The sequence below is a fragment of the Panthera onca genome, chromosome E1 (genome assembly GCF_046562875.1).
Source record: "Panthera onca isolate mPanOnc1 chromosome E1, mPanOnc1 haplotype 2, whole genome shotgun sequence".
NCBI lineage: Eukaryota > Metazoa > Chordata > Mammalia > Carnivora > Felidae > Panthera > Panthera onca.
The window spans coordinates 58,474,599-58,497,591 of record NC_138352.1 but is presented as its reverse complement, the minus strand read 5'-3'; the positions used below and the strand labels follow the sequence as shown (position 1 = coordinate 58,497,591).

The 22,993-nt window shown below is 49.6% G+C and overlaps 1 long non-coding RNA gene and 2 other non-coding genes across 7 annotated transcripts; all 3 read left to right on the top strand.

Moving 5' to 3' along the window:
* The first annotated feature begins 8,516 nt into the window (after positions 1–8,516).
* Positions 8,517–15,268, top strand: LOC132674330 (uncharacterized). 5 transcript variants are annotated; one of them, XR_013551929.2, is made up of 4 exons: positions 8,517–8,736; positions 9,062–9,165; positions 9,767–10,537; positions 14,489–15,268. It is a non-coding gene; the product is annotated as an uncharacterized LOC132674330 (long non-coding RNA). The 5 variants fall into 5 exon arrangements; XR_014136092.1 differs by lacking the exon at positions 14,489–15,268 and adding exons at positions 11,923–12,733; positions 12,840–12,912 and having other exon boundaries at positions 8,518–9,165; XR_013551930.2 differs by lacking the exon at positions 9,062–9,165 and having other exon boundaries at positions 8,517–8,731.
* LOC132688689 (U2 spliceosomal RNA) lies at positions 9,221–9,411 on the top strand. The gene has a single exon (XR_013552326.1). It is a non-coding gene; the product is annotated as a U2 spliceosomal RNA (small nuclear RNA).
* A 1,789-nt stretch (positions 15,269–17,057) lies between the features above and the next one.
* LOC132674412 (U2 spliceosomal RNA) lies at positions 17,058–17,248 on the top strand. Its single transcript, XR_013552329.1, has one exon. It is a non-coding gene; the product is annotated as a U2 spliceosomal RNA (small nuclear RNA).
* The last annotated feature ends 5,745 nt before the right edge of the window (positions 17,249–22,993 follow it).

Here is a 22,993-nt window from a genome sequence, read left to right as displayed (position 1 = left end):
CTGGTCTGAGAATTCTGCATACTTTTCCTTTTCAATTTTCTTAAAGTTTTCATTTTATTTATTTTTTTTTTTAGGTAGGCTCTACACCCAACCTGGGGCCTGAACTCATGACCCCATGTCTGAACTCAAGAGCCCCATGTTCTGCCAACTGAGCCGGCCAGGTGCCCCATACTTTTCCTTTTTTAATACACAACTCAACCCAAGAAGTAAGTATGGTTACTCCAAAAAGAAGAAACAGAAACACTGAAAGGTTAGGTAATTTGTCCAAGGTCACCCTGCTAGAAATTGGCCAAACTTGGCTCTGAGCAAATGTTGCAATGGCTGTGAAACTGAAAACATACAGAAGCAAAAAACACACAGATCACCTTATGTTTCTTCTGCAACCTTTGAAACTTCTTGAACATTTCTCCTGTATCTCCTGGGCCTCACAGCCACCATGGAAGTTGTCACCTGATTATCTCATAAAAGCAATGAAGCTGGCAATCCCAGCCCACCTTCATCTTTCTTGTTTGCCAGAGGTGTTGATGAACAAATGGGAAGGAGGAGGTGGGGCAGGGAGAGGTGAAGGAAGGGGCCCAGCTTGTCAGGGCAGCACTGAGCCATTGGCCTACCCCAATTTGTCCCCTTTAAATAGGAGCTCCAGTTCCCTCCCCCCACCCCCCTCCACCCTGGAAGCCTTCTTCCATTAATGACCATCTTCCTTCCTGGCAGTCTCACCTCTGCACCCCTTTCTCTACACAAGATCACAGCCCAAGACCTACTGTATTGGGGTATTCACTACAGAGAACATTTGAACATTCGTCCATTGAACAATCATATATGGAGGGCCTGTTAGATTCAGAGCACACAGCCCAGGATAAGGACCTGCCTGCATGGAATGTACATTATAGTGGGGAGTGAGGAGAGACAGGCAATGAATAAGCATATCATTGCAGGGGTGCCTGGGTGGCTGTCAGCTAAGCGTCCCACTTCAGCTCAGGTCATGATCTCATAATTCACGAGTTCAAGCCCCATGTCGGGCTCTGTGCTGACAGCTCAGAACCTGGAGCCTGCTTCAGATTATGTCTACCTCTCTCTGCCCCTCCCCTGCTCCCATTCCTGGATGAAATTCCAGCGGCTTTGTCATTGTTCTTCCTCAGAGCTGTCTCCACACCAGACTAAGCCTTGAGCCCAGGAGCTGGTTCTTGTCATCTATAGCTCTCAGGTGCCCAGCACTGTGCCTGGCACATAAGAGGCAGTCAGGAAACCTTGCAGGAATTCATGAATGCGTAACAGAGTGATTGATGTACTGAGGGGTGTCCCTGAGTATGGGAACCGAGCATCCACCCTTAGCCTGGGAGTTTCCTGGTCTGGGGTTCCTGAGCCCTTGGGGGTTCTGTTGATAGTGGGTTAGCCAGGAACACCCATAAAACGCTGCATTTCTGGGCAAAGTCTGGGTAGTGTCGAACTCTCAGGTCTTAATTGAGGATGAGGGTCTTCTGAGAGGAGGAAAAACAGAGGCCAGGGGTGCAGATGACACTGGAGAGAGAAGACCCCCTCAGCCTGGCATGCTGAAACCCTGGGCTGAGAGTCATGGGGAGTCCTGTCCCTCACTAGTAGACTGGCTTAGAAAAGTCTTACCCCCCATCGGGAGCCTAGGTTTCCTCAGCATGTAACAAAGGGGGTATGGTGATTCCAGGTCCCTACCCCACTGATAACCCATACTCAGGAATAGCAGATGATAGGGGATGAAGGAGCTCATTGAGGAAATGGCTGAAGACATCCTTTTCCCCACAGCACCCTAACCTGTCTCAGGGCACAAATGAAGGGAGGAGAGGAGTCTGCAGGAGTGAAGAAGACGGATGCCCAAGAAGCAGCTGGCAGCTTGGGAATCACAAAGACGCATATTTCATTGTTTGTTTCTTTTTCTTTAAATCAACTCTACTCCCAGCGTGGTACTGGAATTCACAACCCTGAGATCAAGAGTGGCGTGCTCTACCCACTGAGCCAGCCAGCCACCCCACAAAGACCCATTTTTCAAATCCCAGCTTTGTTTCCTCAAGAACAAAAGGGAGAAAACACACCCTACCTCTTAGAATGAATGTGGGGGGGAAAAATGTGTGTTTAAGGGCCCCACAGGCACCCTTCTCCCCTACAGGCTACGCTTTCAGATTCAAGACTCCCCAAACCCAGTCCCAGTCCCAGGGCCCAGCCTCAGGGTTAGAAAGCAGTAGATGCTGCCCCCTGGTGGATATGCTTGTCACTGCCTGATCCCTGAAGAAAAGTGGAGGAGTCGGGGGGTTAAATACACAGGTTCCTCTACCTCCTTCTGAAGTCTTCCTTCGAGATAGGGCCTTTCCTACAGTTCGAGGTTGGGAATGAAAAACCCACCCTCTTCAAGTTTTTCTGTGGAGGTGGACCAGATGTAAATGAACATTATTTGAGCAGGAAATCTAATTTCAATTACATTTGCCATACTGTGACTGAGGCCCTAATGACAGGTGCAGAGAAGGCTGAGGCAGGAGGAAGGCTGGGGAACTTATGAAGTTGTAGCCATTTTTCAGTGTCTGTGGGGACAGATCCACGTGGGGTGGATGTGCAGTGTCCATTTGCACAGGAGCCTGGCACTCAGGGGAGGCCTTGGCTGGGGGAGGGGCTTTGGGTGGTCAGCAAGAAACAGGAGCGGGAGCCCCAGGAGAGTGATAATGTCCTGGAAACAAGGAACAACCAAACTTAGAAAGGCAGAGAAGAGGAGCAAAGGGAGAAAGCCGGGTCCATGCTCCAGAGGGAACAGGGTGACAGCTCAGTTATCCAAGCCAGGTGGGGCTGCTTCGAGCATTCACAACAGGGGCCAATCCCCGGTGACCTCATATGTTTGATTCGGTCTTTCTCATCTGATGGGAGGTTTCTCTGCCAAGCCCTCCATGTTGTCTTGAATACACTGAGAGGGAGTGTGGTTTCAAAAAGTGGTTCTCAAGTTTAAGAGTATATCAGAATCATCTAGAGGGCTTAATAAAACACAGATTGCTAAGTCCCACCTCCAGAATTTCTGATTCGGTCGGTGTCAGGCTCACAGGCCCCAAAATGTGCATTTAGGAGCACCTGGCTGGCTCAGTCAATAGAGCATCCGACTCTTAATCCCGGGGTTGTGAGTTCAAGTCTCGTGTTGGGCACGGAGACTACTTTTTTTTTTTTTTTTAACAATGTGCATTTAGGGGCACCTGGGTGGCTCATTCAGTTAAGCAATCGACTCGACTTCAGTTCGGGTCACGATCTCATGGTTCATGAGTTCGAGCCCCAAGTCAGCCTCTGTGCTCCCAGCATGGAGCCTGCTTCAGATCCTCTGTCTCCCTCTCTCTGCCCCTCCCCCACTCACCCTTGCATGCTCTCTCTCTCAAATAAAATAAATGTTAAAAAAATCTTTTAAAACGTGCATTTAAAAAAATGTTCATTTATAGCAAGTTCTCAGGTAATATTGATGGTACTGGTCTGGGGGCCACACTATGAGGACCACTGGCTTGGAAGATGAGTTCCAACCCTGACTTTAACATTTTCCGAGTCCTTGGGCAAATTATTTATCTTTCCAACCTTAACCTCTTCATCTGCCAAATGAGCTAATACTTAACTCGCATGGTTGTTATGAGAAGTAAATAAGGTTAAATGTGTGAAGCATTCATCAAAGCACTCATACAAAGACCTCAATACCTGGCAGCTAGTATGATAATGATATTAAATTAGTTTATCTCAACCAATAACAACAAAGAAATTGACCCAGGACGCCAGTTGGATACGAAATATCTTCCTCAGATAACACACAAAGTGACACGTACAAATTGGTCGTTGACTGCCATTTCTTTTCCAAAGTATGTGACTTAGAGCATCACTTTTCAGTATTTCATGTACATATGAATCTCCAGTTCATGCAGATTCTGTTTCAGTAGGTGCTATAGACTGAATTGTGCCCCACTCTATTTATATATTGAAGCCCTACCCCCTAATGTGATGGTATTTTGAACTGAGGCCTTTGGGGGTGGTAATTAGGTTAGATACGGTCATGAGAATGGGGCCTTTGTGATGGGATTAGTTCCCTTATAAGAGGCACCAGAGCATGTTGTGTCTTTACCATGTAGAGAAGGTGGCCATCTCTGAGGCAAGAGGGCCCTAACCAGAGCCCTACCAGGCTGGATGCTGAACTGGGACTTCTAGCCTCCTCAACTGTGAGAAAAGACAGTTCTGTTATTTAAGCACCTGATCTATGGAACTTTGTCATGGCAGCCATAGCAAACTAAGCCAGTAAGTAGGTCTGATGTGGTACCCAACATTCTGATTCCTAACCAGCTCCCAGGTGGTGCAGATACTGTTGCTCACAGACCACACTTTGAGTAGCACGGGTCTGAGAGAGTTACTGTAAAGGCTGTATATTTTCCCTGATGAGGAGTGTTTTAAATGTTCTGCAAAACTACAACAGAGATCTGTTATAATCCCAAGCCTCTAATGGGCCTAGCACATCATAGGCACTCAGCAAATTATTGTTAGATAAAGGAATGAATGAGCTAAGGGTTTTGTCTGACAGCTGGCTGCCTGGCCTAGTGGGAAGAACTTTGGACCTGGAAGACCTTTGGAAGTATCCAGGGTAAGTCAGGTAGCTTCTGTGAGCTGGATTTCTTCTCTGAGACATGGGAATGATAACACTGCCCAAGAGTATGGTAAAGATTAAATGAGGGGTTCCTGGTTGGCCCACTCAGTAGAGCATGTGACTCTTGATCTCAGAGTTGTGAGTTCAAGCCCTACCTTGGGGGTAAAGTTTACCTTTTTTAAAAAATGTGTTTTTTGGGGGCGCCTGGGTGGCTCAGTCGGTTAAGCGGCCGACTTCGGCTCAGGTCATGATCTCGCGGTCCGTGAGTTCAAGCCCCGCGTCGGGCTCTGTGCTGACAGCTCAGAGCCCGGAGCCTGTTTCGGATTCTGTGTCTCCCTCTCTCTGACCCTCCCCCATTCATGCTCTGTCTCTCTCTGTCTCAAAAATAAATAAACGTTAAAAAAAATTTTTTTTTTTAAATGTGTTTTTTTAAGACTAAGTAAGATTGTAACCAAGAATGTGTCATAAACAGCACCTGACTCACACACAGGGACACTAAAAAAAAAAAAAAAAAAAAGAAAAGAAAAAAAAGTCACAGGGTAAGCTGAGCCCCATGAACAAGTTTCTTGGCTTCTGAATTGGAACTCCTGACCCAAGGCTCATATTGGCCTCCTGCACCTGGAGGCTGGCCAGACTTTCCTGGTCAGGGTAGACAGTAAGGTTTGCAGCAAGCCCAGCTGGGAGGATAAGGGAATGGCAGGACAGGAAGGGCAAGGGAAGGAAAAAAATATATCTTGCTGTAGTTTTTATTTAATTTTTTATGTCAGCTTAAGAACCACTTTTTGGAGGTATCTGGGTGGCTCAGTTGAGTAAGTGTCCAACTCTTGATTTCAGCTCAGGTCATGATCTCACAGTTTCTGAGTTAGACCCCCACATCAGGCTCCACACTGACAGTACGGAGCCTGCTTAGGATTCTCTTCTTCTCCTTTTCTTTCTGCCCCCCGCCCCCACTTGTACACAAGTGCTCTGTCTCTCTCTCTGAAAATAAATAAACTAAAAAGAAAAAAAGAAAAAAAAAACACTTTTTGTTTTCTGTGAATTGTCTGTGCCTGGCCTTTGTCCATTTTTTTTTTTCACTATATGGTTTGTCTGTTATAATTATTTGCAGGAGCTCTTTATATTTTAGAAAAAAAGTACTTTTTCTGTGGTCTGGGTTGCATATATTTATTTTATTTTATTTTTAATTAAATTAATTTTAATTTAATTTAATTTAATTATTCATTGTTTAACTACATCCAAGTTAGTAGCATATACTGCAAAATGATTTCACGAGTAGATTCCTTAATGCCCCTTACACATTTAGCCCATTCCCCCCCCCCCAACACATCCAGTAACCCTCTGTTTGTTCTCCATATTTATGAGTCTCTAATGCTTTGTCCCCCACCCTGTTTTTATATTATTTTTGCTTCCCTTCCCTTATGCTCATGTGGTTTGTATCTTAAAGTCCTCATATGAGTGAAGTCATACGATATTTGTCTTTCCTTGACAGACTAATTTTCCTTAGCACAATACCCTCTAGTTCTATCCACATACTTGCAAATGACAAGATTTCATTCTTTTTAATTGCCGAGTAATACTCTATTGTATATATATATATATATATCATATATATATATATCATATATATGTGTGTGTGTGTATATATATATCATATATATATACATATGAGATATATATATATATATATATATATATATATATATATACCACATCTTCTTTATCCATCATCCATTGATGGACATTTGGGCTCTTTCCATACTGTGGCTGTTGTCCATCGCGTTGCTGTAAACATTGGGGTGCATGTGCCCCTTCGAAACAACACACCTGCATCCCTTGGGTAAATACCTAGTAGTGCAATTGTCGGGTCATAGGGTATTTCTATCGTTAATATTTTGAGGAAACTCCATTCTGTTTTCCAGAGTGGCTGCACCAGTTTGCATTCCCAGTAGCAGTGCAAAAGAGATACTCTTTCTCCACATCCTCGCCGACATCTATCGTCGTCCGAGTTATTAACGTTAGCCATTCTGACAGGTGTGAGGTGGTAACTCGTGGTGGTTTTGATTTGTATTTCCCTGACGATGAATGTTGTTGAGCATGTTTTCACGTGTCGATTGGCCATCTGGATGTCTTCTTTGGAGAAGTGTCTATTCACGTCTTTTGCCCGTATCTTCACTGGATTATTTGGTTTTGGGTGTGGAGTTTGATAAGTTCTTTATAGATTTTGGATACTAACCCTTTATCTGATATGTCATTTGGACATATCTTCTCCCATCCAATCAGTTGCTTTTAGTTTTGCTGATTGTTTCCTTTGCAGTACAGAAGGTCCCAGTAGTTCATTTTGCTTTTGTTTCCCTTGCCTCCGGAGACCTGTTGAGTAAGAAGTGCTACGGCCGAAGTCAAAGAGGTTTTTGCCTTTTTCTCCTCTAAGATTTTGATGGTTTTCTATCTGACATTAAGGTGTTTCATCCATTTCGAGTTTATTTTTGTGTGTGGTATAAGAAAGTGGTCCAAGTCCACTTTTTCCGCATGTTGCTGTCCAGTTTTCCCAGCACTATCTGCTGAAGAGACTGTCTTTATTCCATTGGATACTCTTTCCTGCTTTGTCAAAGATTAGCTGGCCATATGTTTGTGGATCCATTTCTGGGTTCTCTATTCCGTTCCATTGATCTCAGTGTCTGTTTTTGCAAGAGTACCATACTGTCCAGATGATTACAGCTTTGCAATACATCTTGAAGTCTGGGAGTGTGATGCCTCAGCTGCAATTTTCTTTTTCAAGATTGCTTTGGCTATTTGGGGTCTTTTCTGGTTCCATACAAACTTTGGGATTGCTTCTTCTAGCTCTATTGAAGAATGCTGGTGTTATTTTGATAGGGATTGCACCAATATTCGTTGTTAACTGATTTGTCGTTAATCTCCTGTAACGTGATGTGACACACCTGGGCAGGTGCTGGGAGCAGAGACCGGACAGACCCCGTTCCTGCCCTGGGGGTGCATCCAGCTGCAGACGGGGACTGAGACACCTGCGCGGACGGCCAGAACACCAGGCAGAACAGGAAAGCCAAAGAGAGATGAACAATTGCTTGGGGCGTTCAGATGATAGCAACCCCCCTCTCAGCAAAACCCAATGAGCGAGTATAAGATGGTCTGTCTGATACAGGGGCCCCCGGATGGCTCAGTCGCTTGAGCGTCCAACATGGGCTCAGGTCTTGAACTCGCGGTTCCTGGGTTCAAGCCCCGCCTCAGGCTCTGTGCTGACTCACAGTCAGGAGCCTGCTTCAGATTCTGTGTCTCTGTCTCCCCGTCTCCCTCTGCCCGTCCCCTGTTCATTCTCTGTCTCTCAAAAATAAATAAACGTTAAAAAAAAATTAAAAAAAAAAAAAAAGGATGGTCTGATACACTCATATCTGAACAGAGATCTGGGATTAGGAGGCGCAAAGAGTCCTATGTCGTCAGGTCAGGTGCAAGCGAAGCCCATTATGTATCGTTTCATGTGCACTTCATTCATTCATTCACCAAATTTCTTTTTTTCTTAGTTTTTATTTAAGTTTATTTATTTATTTATTTTGAGGGAGAGAGAGAGAGAGAGAGAGAGAGAGAGAGAGAGAGAGAATCCCAAGCAGGCTCTGTGCGGTCAGAGAAGAACCCGATGCGGGGCTCCATCTCACAAACCGTGAGGTCAAGACCTGAGCCAAAGTCAAGAGTCGGACCCTTAACCCACCGAGCCACCCAGGCGCCCGAAACTTCTTTTTTTCAACAAAGATTTCTCTGGTGCCACATGTGTGCTGAGCACTGTCCAGCAGCTAGGGGCTAAAAAAGCTATTGATAGGATTCATTCACAGAAAGAAGCAGGAATAGACGCAAGGGCTGGAGCTGGGAGGGATGGGGGGGGGGGGGGAGGGGGAATCCCTCCAGCGGCCCAGCCCCGCCTCCCGAGATGTGGCAGGCCCCCCTCCCTGCTCTACACTTTCTACCACCTGCCTTCCGCCTTGCAGGCAGGCTACCACCGGCCCCGGGAAGCCCCTCCCGCAGACCTGCCGCTCCCCTGACTCAGAATGAGCTGCTCGACCGACAGATACCAAGGTCGTCTTTGCGCCGGCGTGCGACCAACTTAACACGGTAAGGTCTCGGCGTTTCTAGGGAAAGGGTCTTGCGACTTTGCCTTTCCTCAAGAAGACCCTCCGCCAAGAGGTCCCTTCCACAGGCCCCTCTTGACGGCACCCCCAATCGTCTTTGGTCCTGTCTTTAGTCTCCGTTATGCACAAAAGCGGAGACCGACCGCCCGGCGCGGCTTCGACTCTCGGCGCGCGGAAGCGATCGCGGGGTCCGGTGGGCCCGCTTTAGCCACGCCTCCGCGGGCGGGAAAAGGCGGGGAATTCAAATTAGGAACGGCGTTGGGTGAGAGCGACGAAGCGTCGACAGAAACACAGTTTCTCTTTTAAAAGGTAGAGATTTAAAAATCTGCACAAGAGCCTGCTGCCTAGTGTGGCTCCCATACCAAAGTCCGAGAAGCGAGGGAAGTGAGACCTCGAAGGAGGGTGACCTGGCTCACCGTGAGTGTAATGTGGATGAGGGCAGGGCGGTGGCGGGGAGGCGGGCACGGCCGGTATCGCTTCTCGGCCTTTTGGCTAAGATCAAGTGTAGTATCTGTTCTTATCAGTTTAATATCTGATACGTCCTCTATCCGAGGACAATATATTAAATGGATTTTTGGAGCTGGGAGATGGAATAGGAGCTTGCTCCGTCCACTCCGCGCATCGACCTGGTATTGCAGTGCTTCCAGGAACGGTGCACCCCCAGCTTGGGGGACAACTTCTGTGGTATCTAAAGTCAGTTCTTGCATGTTTTACATATCATTCCTGTAAGTGCTTGCTTGTGTTGTGTTCTCTCTCGGGAAACTTGGAACTTTTTCTGTGCAGGCAGGTGTGATGTACGCTTTGCGAGAACTTACCTGCTACCCTTGGTAAGTAGCTTGGGAGAAAACGCATGTGCTTCTGGTTGTTGGTTCTGGTTCTTGGTACCACGCAGTACGGGGGGAGGGGTGCTCACTCCCGTGACAAGTCTTACAGGTGGACCTATCTCTGCTACTCTTTGTCTCTCGTGCTTCTGTGTGGGGCGTGTGGAAATTTAACAGCTGACGTCTTTAAACGGTAGTTCTCTCTTCGATGGAAGGCTGCTACGAGATCCATCGCGGGAAGCCCATACCCCCACGTGGTGTATCTCCTGAACCGCGCTTCTTTTTACCTTCTGCCCCGGTAAGACGTTTTCGTAACCTCATCAACGTTCGTGGTACGAGTCGGACGTCGCCACGTAGTTAAAAGTCGAGGCTTCACGGCCCCGGAAGGTCTGTGACATATCTTTCTTTTACAACCCCTTAAAAGTGTCCATTGTTGACGCACGCCTTCCAAGAGTGGACCGGGCCAAATGTGGGTGCGGGCTGTAGTCTGCCAACCCCTGGTATAAAACACCTTTCTGTCTTGTCATGGAGATGCCTCCCTTCAGGCTTCTTGACAGTCCGCTGCCACAACTAGAGAAAGGCCTTACATTTACAAGTGGCTGTGGCTCGTGACCAAAGTGGAAACGGAGAGTTCCTGCTCACTTGTGTCTCCCGGGTTTTCCATCCATGTTAATTAAGTACATTTGTTGAGCACGCACACTGTACACTCTTCATTAAATACCTTTGTGTTGGCGGACGTTTCCAGGGTTTCTTCCTTAAACGCGTGGTTCCTGCAGTTTCCCTCCACCTGTCATCACCAGGACTTTCGTATACTCTTACATGTTTTAGGGCAGATCAGGATTAAAATCTCTGCCAGCGCTCAAGAGGACTCATGATTATAACAACTGAATGAATCTAGGGGAGCCTGGGTGACTCAGTCAGTTAAGCATCCAACTCCTGGTCTCGGCTAGGTCATGAACCCTCAGTTGGTGAGTTTGAGCCCCACCTCTGGCTCTGGGCTGACAGCGCGGAGCCTGCCTGGGTTTCTCATTCTCCTCTTTCTCTGCCCCCTCCCCGACTCACGTTCCTTCTCTCTCTCTCTCTCTCTCTCTCTCTCTCAAAATAAACAAATAAGTAAATGTTTTAAAAATTAGAAAAGAAAAGAAAGAAGAATGCTGAAAACTTTCCGAATTCTGGAGGGATCATGTAGGGAGAAAAAGTAAATGTTTCATATTTGTTTACAAAGGTATAATTTGCCAATTGTCGATAGCTTAAGAGAAAAGATAAAAAAGGTTTCAAAAAAAATCTGGAAACACAAAACATTAAAGAACAAGCAATGAAGTCATAAAAATGATCCTCCTCCTCAACTCATTCAGTCTCATGTAATTAATATTTATTCTACTTGAGTCCAGTTTTTCCATTAGTTGTGGAAATTTTTACCCAGTTCTGTTTTGTGATCTTAGACTTATCAAAAACTTGGACTTGCCGGGGCGCCTGGGTGGTTCAGTTGTTTAAGTGCCGGGCTCTTGAGTGCAGCTCAGGTCAGCATCTCATGGTTTGTGGGATCGAGCCCTGGGTGGGGCTCTGTGCTGACAGCACAGAGCCTGCTTGGGATTCTCCCTCCCCCCCCCTCCCCCCCCCCCCCGGCCCTCCCACACTTTCTTTATCTCTCTCTCTCTCTCTCCCTCTCTCCCTCTCTCTCTCTCTCTCCCTCCCTCCCTCTCAAAATAAATAAACTTAAGGGAGAGAAAGAAAGAAAGAAAGAAAGAAAGAAAGAAAGAAAGAAAGAAAGAAAGAAAAAGAAATTGAACTTGTCAAAGTACAAGGGATGGATGAAATCGGTCCCCATCATGGAGTGTTACCATCTGAGGGGGTCTCAACAGGAAGCCTGGGCTTACACACCCTCTTGTGTCTGACACCTGGATGGCCTTGAACCTTCCGGTCTCAGGACCTTGGTTTTCTTGTCATCTAAGTTAAGCACAGGATGGATGACTCCCAAGGTGCTGGGAGGTCCTGAGGCACAGGGGGCGGCGGGGGGCGGCGGGGGGCGGCGGGGGGCGGCGGGGGGGGGGGGTCCATCCCTTAGCTGCTCCCTGCTTCCCCCTGCTGCTCCCAAAGAGAAAAAGAAAATCTGTTCATGGGCTGAGATGATGACTCAGCCCTAGAGGTGGTTGGCGCAGTGCAGGTAAAGGAGCCGGCTGCCTGCCTGGCAACCCACTTTGGATCTTAAACACCTGGCCAGGCACCCAATGTTCTGCCCTCAGCAGCCAGGTGTCCAGCTCCTTGAATCAGCCCCCCACACATCTGAGTCTGTCTCCCAAGTCCGGTTAGCTTGAAATCTCTTTCTGAAAGTGTGCTTTTCTCATCCGTTAAGTGGGGATCGTGAACGCTGATTGATCCACTTTGCTCAGAAAGTGGATGGGAACGAGAGGACCCGTCAGTCGCAAAGACGCAAAACCAACCAGCCAAGAGTAAGGGTCCCCCTAATTCTGTGGGAGGAAGCAGAGCAAGAAAGCTGAGGATGTTGGGAGGTGGGGCCTCGGCAGCCTGGATCTCTTTGGATGTAAAATACGATAAGTAACACCTTCTCTTTGGGATTGTTGGAAGACCAAAAGAACAATGTGGGGATTTGCCGGCCCGGCCCACGGTGGGTGCCCAAGGATGGCAGGCAAGTTTTGAAGCCCGGTTCTTGGGGGAGTCTAACTAGTTTTATGGATCCAGTCTAGCTGGGCATGAAACTTGCTGTCCAGCACACAAACCCTGATATTCTAGCCCCGGGATCCCGAACGCAGTCGGGGCGGGAGGTTGGGGGGCGGGGAGGGATGGGGGGGGGCAGGTACTCTGCTGGCCCTTGCAACTGCCTTGATCACGTGTAACTATCCAGGGTTTTCAGGCTGGCTTGGGGTAACACCGCCCGGCCCCATCAAAGAAATGCAGCGTGAACAGTCCCACACCTCTCGGCTCCTGTCTCTCAAGGAACATGCAAGTGAATCTAATTAATGACCTTCAGTATCTTCTGTGCTTTTTTATTATCCCATCCACAGTTCCTGGAGCCTTCCGGTCACTTACAATTCAAACAAAAGAAACACCAAAAAGTTAGCTCGTGTGTCATGGGCTCCTTTTCTCTGTCTCGGCACCAGAAGGTTCTAGAAACCGTTTGCAGACTCTCCTCAGGGACTCAGAAGGTCAGGGTGAGAGAAGGGTGGAGAGAAATTGGTTTGCATATATCGGTAGTGAGAGTGGAGATCCTGAGGAATATATCTGCTGCTTCTGCCGGTCTCTCTCCCTCAGTCATCAAGTGCCGTCGCCGAGCACTTCTCAAACGGTCCCGTGCGCGCGCGCGCACACACACACACACACACACCACACGCGCACGCGCGCGCGCCAGGAGAGTCTTGTTAAGAAGCCCGTGGTCCTGCGTTTCCAGCATGCTCACGGGACCCTAATGCTGCTGATCTGGAGACCTCGCTTTGAGCGGCGAGACTGCGGTAAAATGTCCCACCTCGGGTCTTTTGTATTTATTTTTTTTTAAGTTTATTTACTTATTTGTGTGTGTGGGTGTGTGTGTGAGAGAGGGAGAGGGAGAGAGAGAGAGAGAGAGAGAGAGAGAGAGAGAATGGGGGGGGGGGGGGGGCAGAGAAAGAAGAGAAAGAAGTCCGAGCAGGCTGTGCACTGTCAGTGCGAAGACCGCCATGGGGTTCAAACCCAAGAACCGTGAGATCACGATCTGAAGCTGAAATCAGGAGTCGGACGCTCACCTGACCGAGCCACCCAGACGCCCCTGGAGTCATTTTAAAAACAGGGTATATGTGACCCTAACGTGGCCAGCCGTTGCTAGAAAAAACAATCTCCCTTGCCCACTGCCAAGTCAGACAGACGGACCGGGTTCTGATGGGAGTCACAGAAGCAAAAGCTTTTGTGTGTAACTGGAGAAAAAGGAAAGGAGAGGGGGGAAGAATTGAGAGCGGAGGGGAGGGGAGGGGAAGTCAGACAAAACAAAATGGCATGTCTCTCCCACCGGGTCTCTTCAACTAGTTGTGAAAGCTGAGGGGACAAAAAAGAACCCCATGGAGGGGCGCCTGGGTGGCTCAGTCGGTTGAGTGTCCGATTTTGGCTCAGGAGCAAGATGAAGGCAGGGCTGCCGCAGGGCCAGGTAAAAAAACACAGATGCGGTGGGGATTGGACTTGAGGACGCTGTCCTCCTGGGCTGGCAGGGACCCAACAGCCCTGCCAGGCCTGAGGAGGGAACACTCAGGAGCGCCTGGAGTTGGAGTTGGTGTCCTCGGCAGCGGGCGGGGGGCAGACACCCTCCTGCTGTGCGTGGGCATCCCCAAGGCTCTGTGGGGGTGTAGTAGCTGAATGGCCGCAGAAGAGGACTGGAAGAGCTTGGCAGATGCCCCTTGCCGACCCAGGGCCCACAGGTGCCAGTCATGGAGTAGGTGTGATACTGGAGAATCAGTTGAATCAAAATTTTAAGTTTGTTTATTTATGCATATGTTTGTGTTTTGAGTGAGAGAGACAGAGACAGAGACAGAGAGAGAGAGAGAGAGAGAGAGAGAGAGAGAGAATCCCAAGTAGTCTCCGCACTGCCCATTGAGGGGCTCGAACTCACAAACTGTGAGATGGTGACCTGAGCCGAAATCAGGAGCCGATGGTTGCTTAACCAGCTGAGCCGTCCAGGCGCGCCTGCATCAAAAATGTTAAAAACAGGTTATCAGAAGAATTTTTAATAGAAAAATCCAGGGGTGCCTGGCGGGCCAGTGGGTAGAGCATGTGACTCCTGATCTTGGAGTTGTTGTGAGTTCGAGCCCCACGTTGGGTGTAGAGATTACTTAAAACTAAAATCTTTTTAAAACGAGAGAGAGAGAGAAGAAAAATCCGGAAATATATCTAAATACGTATGAGGACTTTTTTTTTTTTTTTTTTTTTTACATGATCAGGGTGGCGTCTGAACCTGACAGTCCGTGGGCTATTCCGTATAGGATGCCGGGACGGCTGGGTAGCCATCCAGAAAAAGTAACGTCAGACTTATACTCCCAATTCCTACACTAGGACGGATACGAAGAAGTGTGCTCTGTGCTCGAGGTGGAAATGCAAAATGATGAACAATTTAAAGGACAGCGGGCAAAGAATAGAGACACTCAGTAACTTGACCAAACTCACAAGAAGCCGGTGCGTGAACTGGAATGAGAAACCATTAATTTGCAATGGGAAATACTCCTTTGCGATGACAGAACACGCATGTCTGCCATCCCAGGCACCTCATTGCACAGATCAAGATGCCCGTGAAGTTCCGTGAGGGAGCCCGGTGGGGCGCCTGGCTGGCTCCGTCAGAAGAGCATGGGATTCTCGATGATCTCAGGGTCGTGAGGTCGTGAGTTCAGACCCCATGTTGGGCATGGAGCCTACTTTAAATAAATAAATAAATAAATAAATAAATAAATAAATAAATAAATAAATAAGCACGCACGCACAAGATGGCCAGGTAAACGTGGAAGCGAGCAGAAAGTTGGTAGAACGCAGTGAGGGTCATAATTACCACAAGCCAGGAGGTCTGCTGATCACCTTCCATATGTAGAGATCACATTATATAATACTTATTCATTCATTTATTTGACCAAATATACGAAGTGTCCAGTATATGCCAGGTACTGTCCTAAGCACTGGAAATATAACTGTGGACTATGGAATAAAGAACAAAAACAAACAAACAAAAAACAGGTAAGGGAGAACAGGGGCCCTGAGTGGAGGAGGGAAGATTAAGATTATATGCCCGCTGTTAGTACTCGCGCTTTCCAGATGAGGAGCTACAGAGAAGTGAATGGCCCGAGGTGTTTCCCTGTGCTTGGTTCTCACAGATATACTACGTACCAAACATGTCTTGTTATTCCCTCTTTTTTAAAAAATGTTTGTTTCTTTGTTTATTGGGGGGGGGGGGGGGCGAGCGCGCGCATGAGCGCACGATCGAGGGAGGGGCGGAGAGAGCAGGAGACCGAGGATCCGAAGCAGGTTCTGTGCTGTTGGCGCAGAGCCGGATGAGGGGCTCCATCCAACTCACCGACCCTGAAGATCAGGACCAAAGCCAAAGTGGGGCGCTTAACCGACTGAGCCACCCAGGCACCCCACGTGTCGTTATTTCTAATAATTCTCATCATCTTAGTTTACAGGACAATGGGCAAATGGTTTATTGAAGGGGGAGGGTGAAGCGAGGAGGACAAGGTCCACGTTAGGTCACACTAGGCAAACTGGGTTTAGAGGGCTTCCGTCCTGTCCGCGCCCGCACACCTACCTGTGTGTCAGGCTCAGCAACTCTTAGTCTCCTCCTGGGCTGGACACACAAGAATAACTTTTCTCTTTCTTTCTTTCTTTCTTTCTTTCTTTCTTTCTTTCTTTCTTCTTTCCTTCCTTCCTTCCTTCCTTCCTTCCTTCCTTCCTTCCTTCCTTTCTTTCTTTCTTTCTTTCCAGTGCTCTTTCCAGGCCCTGAGCTCTTGACTTCCTAGACCTTATCCAGCCTCTTCCACCAACTAAGCTGTGTGGTCTTGGACAAATTGCTTAACCTCTCTGTCTCAACTGTTCCATCTGTAGGTAAACTTTGCAAGTTTGACCCGAAAAGAAAGCCCTGGGCACAAGTCGGACCCAAACAACCAACGTGTCCTATTGTATTGTGTACTGCCGCTCCGTTGTTTCAGTGTCACAATCGATGGCCCCTTCACTGGTACCTCGTGGGACCCAGGACCCATATTCTAGACGGCTTAAATTGAGGTCACCTCATTAGCTACGTTTCGTGCTCCCTCGACCCCATTCAGGAAGGCACGAAGGTTTCCACCTCTTGACCCGGGACACTGGAGGCTCGACTGGGGTCGGGTCAAGTAGTGTGCCCAAGAGCCCTGCTGACCAAGGCAGGGTAGCAGCCCTGTTAGGGCCCAATCTCGGGTCCCAACTTCTCTCTGGAGCCCTTTCCAGGAGACCTCAGCCGGGCGCTTCTCGGTTCCCAGCACCCTGGATACAGCAAGCCCCGTAGGGTCCTACAGTGATGACGGGACGGGACGACGTTCTTCAAACTCGGACCACTCTGCTCCAGCCCCCTTCCACACTCCCCAGTTCCCAGACCCCCATCCCCACCTCCCCCTTGGTCCTGCCTTTACGCAGGCAAAAGCTTTAAACCAACTGAGAGCGTGGCCTCAACCTAGGTTCTGCTCCAGCCCACAAAGCCCTTCAAGAGAACTGGGAAATGGTGGGCGCGGTTACACCTCGCCGCGCGGAAGGGGCGGGGCATTCAAATGAGAAATGGCCTCTGGGTGAGCGCGACGAAGCAACGACAGAGAACACAATTTCTCTTTTAAAAGGCAGAGATTTAAAAATCTGCACAAGAGCCTGCTGCCTAGTGTGGCTCCCATACCAAAGTCCGAGAAGCGAGGGAAGTGAGACCTCGAAGGAGGGTGACCTGGCTCACCGTGAGTGCAATGTGGATGAGGGCAGGGCGGTGGCGGGGAGGCGGGCACGGCCGGTATCGCTTCTCGGCCTTTTGGCTAAGATCAAGTGTAGTATCTGTTCTTATCAGTTTAATATCTGATACGTCCTCTATCCGAGGACAATATATTAAATGGATTTTTGGAGCTGGGAGATGGAATAGGAGCTTGCTCCGTCCACTCCGCGCATCGACCTGGTATTGCAGTGCTTCCAGGAACGGTGCCCTCCTCCCTTTAGGGGGAGGTAGTACTTGTGGTGTTCAAGATCAGCATACGGTTATAAACGTGTTTCGGGTCCTGCTCGTGTTGGTGTCGGGCGGGTGCGCCTAGCGTTGGCAGTTCCTCTTCTTCGCTTCGGGGCTGGCGTGCACGACGGGCGCCTGTAAGATAGCGCGAGGCCTTGCTTTTTCTGAAACTGTTGTTCTCAGCTGCACCTTCTGGGCAGTGGCAACTAGGAGTTAGTTTGCAACGACTCCTGCTGTTAGGGCTTAAGTTTCCAAATCCTTGCTCCCAGGCTGGACGGGTGTGGAGTCCGACCAAGCCCGACACGGGATGGGATCACCTCTCTTACTACTTCCGTCTCCTGGGCGTGCTCCTGTGTGGGGTCTATGGCATGTAAATGACTGAATACTGTAAGCAGGTGGTTTGTTTGTTTTGTCTTAATTTTAGTGTTTACTTGTCTTTCAAAGAGACAGAGCGGGGCGCCTGGGTGGCTCAGTCGGTTAAGCGTCCGACTTCGGCTCAGGTCATGATCTCACGGTTTGTGAGTTCGAGCCCCGCGTCGGGCTCTGTGCTGACAGCTCAGAGCCTAGAGCCTGTTTCGGATTCTGTGTCTCCCTCTCTCTCTCTCTGACCCTCCCCCATTCATGCTGTTTCTCTCTCGGTCTCAAAGGTAAATAAAAGTTAAAAAAAAAAAATTTTTTTTTAAAAAAATAAATAAATAAATAAAAAAGAGACAGAGCGTGAGCGGAAGAGGGGCAGAGAGAGAAAGAGAGACCCCCCGACACGGGCCGGAACCCACGGACTGCGAGATCATGGTCTGAGAGCCTAAGTGAGAGGCCCAACCAGACTGAGCCACCCAGGCGCCCCAAGTCGGTGGTCACTTTTTAAGCGGAAGGTTATCATCGTAGGAAGTCCATACCTACAAAGTGACATACCTTCTCAACCGTGCTCCCTTTTGTCTTCTGCACAAAGGTGAAATGTTTTCTTAACCTCACCGTTGGTGGTATGAGACCGGGGCCGGGGCCGGGGCCGGGGCCGGGGCCGGGGCCGGGGCCGGGGCGGCGGGAGGGGGGGCATGCTTTCTCTCTAAAGGGCCAGCCACATCGTAGAAAGTTGAGGCTCCATGGGCCCCCAAAGGTCTCTGTGACATATTCTTTCTTTTACAACCCTTTAAAAATGTACGATCCGTTGTCAAAGTGCACCTTACAAGAGCGGACCGGGCCAAATAGGGGTACCGGCTGTAGTCGGCCAACGCCTGGTATAAAGTACCCACTTTCTGTCTTGTCAGGGACATGCTTCCCCTTCAGGCTTCTTGACAGTCCGCTGCCACAACTAGAGAAAGGCCTTACATTTACAAGTGGCTGTGGCTCGTGCCCACAGTGGAAACGGAGAGTTCCTGCTCACTCACTTGTCTCTCCCAGGTTTTCCATTCACGGGGAATACATTTGTGGAGCACCCACGATGTACACACCTTTTTTATTTTTTTATTTTTATTTATTTATTTTTTTTAAGGTTTTTAAACTTTGTTTGTTTGGAGAGAGGCAGAGAGCACAAGCAGGGGAGGGGCAGAGAGAGAAGAGGGGAACAGAGGATCCAAAACAGGCTCTGTGCTCACAGCGGAAAGCCTGATGCGGGGCTGGAACTCAGGAACCATGAGATAGATGATCATGACCTGAGCCCTAGTCAGGCACTTCACCGACTGAGCCGCCCAGGCGCCCCCACAATGTACATTCTTGATTAAAAAAATACCTTTGTGTTGGCGGACATTTCCAGGGTTTCCCTGCAGTTTCTGTCCACCTGTAATCATCGGGTCTTTTTTATACTCCTATATGTTTTAGGGCAGATCTGGATTACAATCTCTCCTAGCGCTGAGGGGGACCCATGACTATTAAAAAAAAAAAAAAAAAAAAAAAAAAAAAAAAAGGAATCTAGGGGTGCCTGGATGGCTCCGTCGGTTAGGCGTCCGACGTTTGGTTTCGGCTCAGGCCATGATCTCACCACGGTTGGTGAGTTTGAGCCCCACGTGAGGCCCTGCTCTGACAGGGCGGATCTTGCTTGGGATTCTCTCGCTCTCCCCCCTCCCCTGCTCGCTCGCGCTCTCTCGAAATAAATAAACGTAAAATTTTTTAAATTAAATAATAACAATAAACAAAAATGAATCTAGCTAACAACAGTATCCCTCCACCCAATCCATACACCTCCTTCTACAAAACTGTGTCCTACATGAGGAAAAATATGTGACACTCTCTACTTAAAAAGAGACTTCTTTTCCTCTCATAGGCTAAAACAGACAGAAGGAAAGAAAGAAGAGACACCCAAATCTAGAACACCGACCACGTAATTTCTTCTCGTTTTCCTAGTCTGTTGCCCTGTGTCGTTATGTGCCCTTTTATGGGTCCCCTCAGGTCCCAACAGAAATAGCAAGATGTCATCTCTCTCCATGCCTCCTTAGCCTCATGAGACTCCGAACCTCCCCTTTCCCACTCATTTCTTTTCCTTCTCCCCAAGTGCTAGCAAGTTTGAGCACGTTTGGGACTGGATGGTTGGAGTATTGAGTTAGGCTCCTGGGGTGCTGATAGAAGGCAGGGGGAACCAACGAGTGAGTGTTACAAATTGGGGTTTATGCGTTCAGGAAACATGTCTTGAATGACTGCTATGTGCTAAGACCGAGAGACAGATGCCTAGGTATGAAAGAGGCAGACGGGCCTCCCTACCCCGAGAAACCTTACGGTCCCCGACAGAGAAAGCGGAGCAACCAATCATGGTGGGATCCGGGATCGTCTCCGGAACTGAAATTTCTAAAACCCCCGCAGAGGATTTCTTCTCATGGGTTGGGCACACCCCGTTGCCAGCAAAGCACACCCTGGGCTAACTGATGCAAGGCGTCCGTTTCTGAGTTCCTGGGAATGGATACCCTACAGTTGAACAGGCAACAGAAAATGGGCAAAGGATAGACAGTCTGCCGGCGGGTTGCGGGGGTGGGGGGTGGGGAGAAAAGCACAGTTAGTTAGTTATAGGCTGACATCTGCCCCCCACCCTGGGGCAACGTCACCCCTTCTGTGCCCCCGAGTCTCTAAGGGGCCAAGGGGCCTGGGCCACCCGCTCATCCCAGAGACCCCAGTATCGAATCTATCCCCTCTGTGGCATCACACCGACGGGACAGGATGAGCTGGGGGGCTGGCGCACCAGAGGCCATCAAGACATACAGGCACTCCGGTGCCCCGCAGTCAGAGAGGGAGGGAAACCCTACAGTGAAAGAAACAGGGCAGCACAGCGTTTAAGGACTCCCGTTGTGGGACATCCCCTCCAAAGTCCCGAAAAACTGCTTCCTCTTTATACACCCGCCGCCGCCGCGGACTACTGAAAGAGAAGGAAACCCAGGGCCCGGTGGGCCTCTGTGGGTTCTGGAAGCAACCCATTCCACACGTAGACGCCCTGCTTGGGCTCACGCACCGCGGGACGTGGAAGACCCTCACCTTGGGAGGTGGGTGCGGAGCAGAGAGAGAAGGGCTCTGAAGGCCTGCGAGGTGCAGAGGGGCAGCCCTGCTGTTGGGGCCACAGGATCCGGCGGACCCCACCGTGTTGGCGGCCGCGGGCGGGTCTGTGAAGGAAGAGATGCTGTGTGGAGTTTATGGCAAAACCACCACGGCGCCGAAGGGTCACATGGTGGGGGCGGGGGGGGGGGGGGGAGGGGGGCCCTCCCTTCGGGTTCTGGAGCCAGGCCTCCTCCAGGCCCCGGACGCCAGAGACCTCTCCGCCTTCTGAAAAGCAGCTCCTGGCATGCTGCTGGGCCCTTGTAGAGACGGATGCTTACCATGGGACCGTCAGAGACCAGGGCCCCGGACTGTCCATCAGTCCTAAGATGAACGTAGGGTATCAGGGTCGAGCCCGAGCAGGAATAAGAGCCACTGGACAGCCAACAGAGGAAATGGCCCCGCCGGCCCTTTCTTGGCCACCCCGGACCTGGCACGACGGCACGTGAGCAGCGGGGGCTACAGTGGTGGCCAGGGAGGTCGCACACGGGGCCGGCACTGCTTCTCTCGGGGCTCTCAGTGGGGGGGGTGGGGGGTGGGGGTGGTACGGGGCTCCATGGGGTACTGGGGCCCGACCATTTCTGCTGGCCATTTCTACTGGGTTTTCACATGTGGGGCTCCTCTAGCCGGCTATCTTTGTTTCCAGAGGCCTCCCTTTGACTGGCCAAGCCTTTGTCCGGTTGCTCAGAGCTCTGAGGCCCTCCTTGCCCACACCTGCCTCCTCCCTCTATCTTATTAACCCTCCACCCCCCGCACCCCCAATCAACCTCCTGCACGCCTCACTCAGTCCCAGCAGCTTCTTTCCAGAGGACCCAATGCCGCCTAGGACTCAGACTCCGGTAGTCCAACTTTTACAAAACATTGGTCAATGTGAATATGTAATGTTCACGTCTGTACAGTTTTAAAAAATGTTTTAATGTTTATTTATTTTTGAGAGAGGCAGAGAGTGAGTGGGGGAGGGGCAGAGAGAGGGGGAGACGCAGAATCCTTTTTTTTTTTTTTTAATTTTTTAATGTTTATTTATTTTTTGAGAGAGAGAGAGTGAGTGAGGGAAGGGCTGAGAGAGAGAGAGAGAGAGAGAGAGAGAGAGAGACAGAAACCGAAGCAGGCTCCAGGCTCTGAGCTCCGAGCTCCGAGCTGTCAGCACAGAGCCTGATGCGGGGCTGGAACTCACAAGGTGTGAGATCATGACCTGAGCCGAAGTCGGAGGCTTAACCGACTGAGCCACCCAGGCGCCCCGGGGAGACACAGAATCTGAAGCAGGTTCCAGGCTCCGAGATGTCAGCGCAGAGCCTCAGGCGGGGTTCCAACTCAGGGACCTTGAGATCATGGGTTCATGACCAGAGCAGAAGTCGGATGGTTAACCGACTGAGCCACCCAGGCACCCCTCATGTCTGTACAATATTTTTGACGCCTGGTGGGCTCGGTGTGTAGAGCATGCCACTCGCAATCTCAGGGCCTCACGTTCAAGCCCCACGTTGGGCATGGAGTCTACTTTAAAAAAAAACAAACGAAACAACAATCCAGAAACAAAACAACAACAACAAAAATGGAAAGGGGAATAAATATTTGCCAGTCGAAACCACAGGCAGGGTTTTTTCTCCAAATTATATAGGAGATGCCAGAACGGGATCAGAAAAAAAAAAAGGGGGGGGGGGCACCTGGGTGGCTCAGTGGGTTAAGCACCAACTTCAGTTCAGGTCATGATCTCGAGGCTTGTGAGTTCGCGTCCGGCACTGTGCTGACAGCTCGGCGCCTGGAGCCTGCTCCCAATGCCGTGTCTCCCTCTCTCTCTCTCTGCCCCTCCCCCGCTCGTGCTGTCTCTGTCTCTGTCTGGTCGGTGTCTCTCAAAAATTAAAAAAAAATAATAATAATCAACATTAAAGACAAAAAGGAAAAAGAAAAAAACGACCTGATGAAACGTGGGCAAAGTCACGCACTTCAGGGGAAAGATGACAAATGTGGGTTTTCACATACAGAGGTGCAAAGATGAACAAAGAGGTACCGTAAAGAGAGAAATGCGTACCTAGAACGGTGCTGAGATAGAGTTTACAACCTGAGCGCTTGGTAAAAATCCGAGAGTCTGACGAGCTACTGGGTTTGCCAGGCTGCAGACACAGACGCTGCTTGAGAACTCTCGGGGTGCTCCTAGAGTCCCCATCCCCGTCCCTGACCCGTGGCTGGAGACGCTTTTGGGGCGACAGCGCCAGGGGCCAGGAGG